Source organism: Neolamprologus multifasciatus, chromosome 11, assembly GCF_963576455.1.
Source record: "Neolamprologus multifasciatus chromosome 11, fNeoMul1.2, whole genome shotgun sequence".
Taxonomy (NCBI): domain Eukaryota; kingdom Metazoa; phylum Chordata; class Actinopteri; order Cichliformes; family Cichlidae; genus Neolamprologus; species Neolamprologus multifasciatus.
This window is the reverse complement of record NC_140449.1, coordinates 36,011,189-36,018,319: the sequence shown is the minus strand read 5'-3', so window position 1 is coordinate 36,018,319 and position 7,131 is coordinate 36,011,189. Positions and strand designations below refer to the sequence as shown.

At 43.8% G+C, this 7,131-nt stretch overlaps 1 long non-coding RNA gene across 1 annotated transcript; it reads left to right on the top strand.

Moving 5' to 3' along the window:
• The first annotated feature begins 418 nt into the window (after nt 1-418).
• Nucleotides 419-5,648, top strand: LOC146509224 (uncharacterized). Its single transcript, XR_014876644.1, has 3 exons — nt 419-1,855; nt 2,003-4,705; nt 5,526-5,648. It is a non-coding gene; the product is annotated as an uncharacterized LOC146509224 (long non-coding RNA).
• Nucleotides 5,649-7,131: the final 1,483 nt, after the last annotated feature.

The following is a 7,131-nucleotide window of genomic DNA, read 5'->3' as shown; positions in this document are numbered from 1 at the left end:
TGCTGGAGGTTTCTTCCTGTTAAAAGGGAGTTTTTCCTTCCCACTGTCGCCCAGTGCTGTTGACAGGGTGATGAGGCCCAGGCCCCTCGCCGTGGCCGCCCTCCTTCGATGGGGTTGACAGACTCTGGTTTTCCCCCCAGGACTACCCCCGGACCACCGGAGTTTGAGCCTTCTTCTGCCTTTCCTGCTCGCCTTCACCAGCCTTGTTCACAGGATGGACCTTCCTCTGCCTGTTCTCTCCCTCCCAGGTTCAGTCGTTCGGGCCGTTTGCTTAGGCCCAGGGTCCTGGACTGAATAGAGACCTAACTGTGTGTTCGGGGGGGGGGGGGGGGGGGGGGGGGGGGGGGGGTTATGTGTGGCGGACCACCAAGTGGCTCCACTCACACCCAAGTTGAAGGGAAGTGCGGGGTGGAGATTTTGGCGCTAACTATATGTAATGTTCTGAGAGTCAGTTAATAAAGTTGGAGTGACTGAGACACTGAGACCTCTCCTGTCGTTATTACATACCTCCACAATCTCAACTATTCATCCTGAATTCAAACAGATCTCATAACACAGCAAACATGACGAAGGCTGAAAGAAACTCGGATGGTGAACTGCGGGGCGACGGTGTGGCAGCTTTCCACAGCGGTGCACTTGGATAAAACCCACTAAGGGTAAAAACAACAAGAGCAAACTGAGGTGTGACGAACGGACGGCTCCGAGCAGCCTCTAGAGCCTGATGACAGCTTCTCGCCAGCCAGTAAGCAGCAATAAAGGTACGTGTCACAGGGGGAGGAGCTTCAGCACGCACTGACCAGAGTCCGCAGCTTTGATTTTTAATGGATCATTGATGGATTATTAACTTTAAGAGCGACCAGAAGTCACACAGGATGTTTACATAAGGACCACCTGTGAGCCGAGCCTAAGAACACGTCCCACAGACGCTCTCCAACTCTGTGAATGGTGCTCGTGGTCGTTCGTGGTCGTGACAGCTTGCACATTAATGATCAATGAGCTTGTGGCTCGTTGTTAGGCCACGGAGGAGGAGACGCAGCCGTCAGCATGCAGGCAGCTGTGGGGCTGAAGGAGCTGGAAGCAGCTGTGCACACGGCTGGATCACGTGACGAGTGAAAACACGTTCTTGGTGTAACTTTAGGTTCCTCACACTGGAGTCACAGCTCGTTACAGTGGACTCACACTGCGTACTATTCTTGTTGTGCGAGCACTTTGCAACTTGTTATTGTGTCTATGTACGCACTTCTGTTTGTCCTTCTTCCTGCTGTCTAATATTAATATTTCATTCCAGCACAGTCGGTGTGAATCTCACTGGGAACACTGGTTTTGATAAGTGTTATAGGTCTTCTTATACTTGAACACTGGGCGTTTCCAGTGTAACGGCGGATATGTAAAACTAGCTCATATTCACGTAATATAACGTTTGTGCTTTTAATTTGGTAACTTCCTGTGTGACCGGAAGGGAACGATGTAACGGTAACCAACTTGATGTGCAAAAAGACGGAAGAAAACGAAAGAAATCTAATATTTATATTTCATTCCAGCACAGTCGGTGTGAATCTCACTGGGAGCACTGGTTTTGATAAGTGTTTTAGGTCTTCTTATACTTGAACACCGGGCGTTTCCAGTGTAACGGCGGATATGTAAAACTAGCTCATATTCACGTAATATAACGTTTGTGCTTTTATTTTGGTAACTTCCTGTGTGACCGGAAGTGAACGATGTAACGGTAACCAACTTGATGTACAAAAAGACGGAAGAAAACGGAAAGCTAATGCTAACGGAGAAAAGGGAGAGAAAAACATTGTTAAATTGTACTAAAACGAATGGTTCTAGCTACAGTCGACAGGGGAACAAGGTTTGTAATGTATATGATTTAAGTTGAGCAATCTGAAATGCATAATATGTATTATATAATTTAATAGAAAACGGTTAGACCAGCGTAATGAGCGGTTAAAATGGTGTTATATAAATAACATGGTAATTGTTTTATTTGTTTGTCTAGCTCTTACGTTGGTTCGTTGTCTGATACACGGCAAGGAATAATAAAGGTCATTCAACAACCATCAGTTCTGGCCTTCTCAGTTCGACTGGATGCTACAGTAAGAGCCTTGACCGCCGCCATTTTGCTACACCACGAGGGCTCAAGGTTTAACGGCAATTCCCACAACGTCCAGCAGATGGCAGAAGCAGGTCAGAGAATAAAACGGCGAAAGGCATAAGAAAAATAAAGTTAAAATGGAGGATTCAGAAGAAGACAATGATCAATTTGCAAACAAAGAACAAATATTAAATGAGCCACAAGATAAAGCTCAAAGTGACTCCGCGATTCCAAGGCGTTCAGAAAGAGCCAAGGTGCCAACTGAAAAAATGCTAACTTATCAGAAGGAAGAGATAAGTAAAAAAGAAAAAAGGCTATTAACTCTTTATGAACAATGGAAAATACAGGTGCGAGAAACAAGAGAAAGATTAAAGTTGGACATTTCAGAGAAAGAAATGGCAGATCTTGCAGATGATGTAGAGCAAAGAAAAGATGAACTGCTAAAGATGTACACTGAAATGAGAAGTCACATTGCACCTTCATCAGACATACGAAGAAAAACCGATGCATGTGAAGCAGTTACTCACGACATCGTGAAAGTCATCCTGGAAAGAATAAGCGGAGTAGATGGAGATTTTGATGGAGAATATGAAAGAAAACGTCTACGCAGACTATTAGAACATGATTATGCCCAATACATCTATGGTTCAACTGCAGCATCAAAACGTAGCCAACTGTCTTCAGCCTCACATCTTGCTTCAAAACGAGCAGATGCAGCAGCAGAACTAGCAGCAAAGGAGGCAGAGTACAAGATTGTACAAGAGGAACAAAGACAGAAGGAAAAGATAAAGGCTCTAGAAGAGGAGCATAAGAAACAAATGGCAGTTCAAACATCAGAGTTGGAACGCCTGAAAGCCGAAAGGGAGGTGGAAGCCGGTCGCGCCAGGTTGGACGCCTACAACAGAGAGTTATCACAACTTGATGATGCATATTCAGTTAAGATGGAAAAGGTGAACCTAGAGCATACACCCAAACACACTGTACCATCATACTCCATACCGGCGTCAACAGCCCCTCCTAGTGTCACCCAGCTTGCACAGGTGGTACAAGACAGCATAAGAATAAATAGGCTCCCCACGCCAGAACCAACGATGTCTAGTGGTGAGCCAATAAAATTTATTGAATGGAAATCCACTTTCATGTCACTCATTGAACAAAAAAGGTATGTAACTGGCTCAGCTCGCAAGTGCCTTGAAGGGACTTTCTTCAGAAATGATGAAGAAGCGTATAACGACGCCTGGGCAAAGTTAAACCAAAGGTACGGCCAGCCATTCTTGCTACAGCGGGCATTTAGAGAAAAGTTATCTAGTTGGCCTAAAATACAGTCGAGAGATCCTGATGGTCTAAGGAACTTTGCTGATTTTGTGAATGCATGCATGCTTGCCATGCCTCATGTGAAAGGACTGCAAATACTCAATGACTGTGAAGAAAATCAGAAACTGTTGCATAAACTGCCAGACTGGATAAACACAAGATGGAACAGGCATGTAACAAAGACACTCATGGGCGGTGGTGAATTCCCCAGCTTCAGTGAATTTGCCTCCTTTCTCTCGCTTGAAGCAGAAGTAGCACGCAACCCAGTCACTTCCATACATGCACTTCGCTCCACGGAAACAAATGATGACAAAAGAAACACAAGAGAAGTCAAAAGAAACAAGGCAAGTGTATTCAACATTAACACAACTGAACGAGATGTAAAGACTAAAATATACAACAGTTCATGCACACTGTGCCAAGAGTCACATCCACTTATAAAGTGCCCAAACTTTCTGCAAATGACCCTGGAAATGAAAAAGAAACATGTAAAGGATAATAAGCATTGTTATGGTTGTTTAAAGCAAGGTCATAGTGCTAAGGACTGCAAACGGCGCCTCACTTGTGAAACCTGCTCTAAGAGACACCCGACCTGTCTTCACGATGAGAACTACAGCATTAGTCTCCAAAGAGAAAAGCAAGCTCAAGTGAGTATAGACAACGCAGCACAAGGGAACTCACCTGAAAGTGCAACAGTCATGGCGTTAAATGTCGCTAGAGCAGAACACACAGTCAGCACCTCCGTGATAGTCCCAGTATGGGTCTCAACGGCTGCTAATCCACAAAGGGAAAAACTAGTCTATGCGCTACTAGACACGCAGAGTGACACTGTTTCTATAGATCAGGATGTAACACAGAAACTGCAAGCAAATGTGTGCCCTGTAAAACTCAGACTAACCACAATGATGGGTAAAAACGCAGTAGTAAGCAGCGGAAAGGTGTGTGATCTTCTAGTGAGAGGTAGGGCTGGGACAACGCGTCGACGTAATCGATTACGTCGACGCGTAAAATACGTCGACGTAAAACAATTTGCGTCGATGCGTCGTCACTTTCAAAAAAATACATGGCGGCAGCGAGTAGCGGTAACATGAGTGAGGCAGTCGCAGTCGACTTAAACCACTCCACCCGAACACGCAGTTCTACAGTATGGGGATATTTTAACCGAAAAGGAAATGATTCAGTCGTTTGCCGGCTTTGTAAGGTGGAAATGGCCTATCATAAAAGCACGACGGCTATGCACCAGCACCTCAAACGACGACATCCAGGAGCAGCTTCTGAAAAGGACAAACCACCGTAAGTTTTCAACTTTTACTAACGCTGGTTTTTACCCGTTAATTCATCCAGACCCCTCCCCTAGACACACTCACTCATAGACAGAGAAAAACACCCAACCTCCGTAAATACAAAACTAATTTAAGCTGCTTAGCAGTAACATATAGCAGCTGCTGTTTAGTTGTTTTTTTTAATTTGTGGCCCATGCTGGCAAAATGAGTCGGGATGCGCGCAGGCTGATTATCAGAATCGTCGAAAGACGAAAATGTGAGACATCGAATTGGCCGCAGGAGAAATGTTAACAAGGATAATGCACCACCTGCTAAACGTAGCCATCGTGGACACTGTTACAACATTGTTAAAGTGCTTGCAAAAGCAAAATGACAACAAACTCTTGATTTGTCAAGTTTAATGTCTTTCATCCTATTTGAACACTGTTTTTATACGTAATGCTTCTCCAGCTTGATCTTATAGGTCAAAGTTATGCCATCTAATGGCTAGAAAGCAGTGCACCAGTAAAGGTGCCATCAGCTATGGTTGTTTAAACGCTATTTTTTGGCTGCATATCATATGTTCAACATTGGTGATTATCATTAATCTCTTACTGTTATGCTATGAAAGCACATGGCATAACAGTAAGGCACATATATATATATATATATATATATGTGCCTTACTGTTATGCTATGAAAGCACATGGCATAACAGTAAGGCACATACATGGTTATATATATATATATATATTATAACAACCAGATCCTTATCTAATTATTTTTGATATTATGCTTTCCATATAATTTGTAATTATTCGAATTCATCTGTGTGTGATTTATGATTTCAGGAACAAACAGAAAAGTCTGGAGGACTACTGTCAGAGAAGAAGTACACCATGCACCCCCCAGGAGGCGGCTGTACTTACCGAGAGCATCTTATCTATGATTTTAAAAGACATGAGACCACTTGCTGTGGTTGAGGGTGAGGGATTCAAAGAAATGCTGACCACTTTCCAACCAGGATACACTCTGCCGTCTAGGCGTCATTTTACAAGCATGATGGAGAGAAAGTATGAAACTTCAGTTGAGAAACTAAGGAATGAACTAAAAAAGGCCACATCCAAAATCTCCCCTACCACTGATGCTTGGACAAGTCTGGTCACAGAGTCCTACTTAGGGGTAACTTGTCATTTCATTAATGACAATTGGGATCTTCTCTCCTTCAATTTAGCAACACTGCCAGTTGAAGAGCGCCACACTGCAGAAAACCTTGCCTCCTGAAAACGGAAAACTAATGCTAACGGAGAAAAGGGAGAGAAAAACATGGTTAAATTGTACAAAAATGAATGGTTCTAGCTACAGTCGACAGGGGAACAAGGTTTGTAATGTACATGATTTAAGTTGAGCAATCTGAAATGCATAATATGTATTATATAGTTTAATAGAAAACGGTTAGACCAGCGTAATGAGCGGTTAAAATGGTGTTATATAAATAACATGGTAATTGTTTTATTTGTTTGTCTAGCTCTTACGTTGGTTCGTTGTCTGATACACGGCAAGGAATAATAAAGGTCATTCAACAACCATCAGTTCTGGCCTTCTCAGTTCGACTGGATGCTACATCCAGTATGTTTTGTGTGAGAAACAAGCTGCACCTCTTCATAATATCATAGCATTATTTTTATCAGTACATAAAAGACTAAGCTGAATATTTATGGCTCATGTTTTTGGTGATTTCTGCCTATTTGATGATTGCTGACCAGGGGCCTCAACCTCCAGTCCTCGAGGGCCACCTCAGCATGCGGTCACGTTCGATACTCGTGCTAATGACCTACTAATTGTATTCAGGTGTGTTGCAGCAGGACCGCGGCCCTCGAGGACTCCTGCTGCAGACTGTAGGTGTGATGTCACCGAGATCATCTGCGTTCCTCAAACGCAGCGTTCTTCCCGTCATCGTAGCAAAGAAGAGGAAGGACAGTGTGACTGAGAGCAGGTGGATGCTCACCTGTGGACACAAAGCTGTCCAGCTGCTTCGTCGGCTCCACGTTCACATCTGTCAGAGACCAAACAGTCAGCAGGGAGTGTGAGCTAAAGCTGCAGAGCTTCAGTGAAGCAGGTTTCATTAGAGCACTTTACAACACCACAGGCTGAGTTACACCCACAGGGGAGAAATAAACAGCAACACAGACAGCGATCCGAGTTTCTGCTTGTAATGATGTGGACTCACTGACGACTGAATGTAGTTGAAATCTGTTTGCTTTTAACTAATTGGAAACAAATTTCCAATAAAGTCAGAGAAGCAGTGGTGCTGAGTTCTGCCAGGACGGTCTATCAGCAAATAAATTCACATTTTATTATTAGAAATAAGACAGATTTCTGTTTTAAAAGGTCTGCAGTGATGTCCTGGGGCAGGGCGGCGTGCTGCACTCGCTGCCTTTCACACTGTGGGCCGAA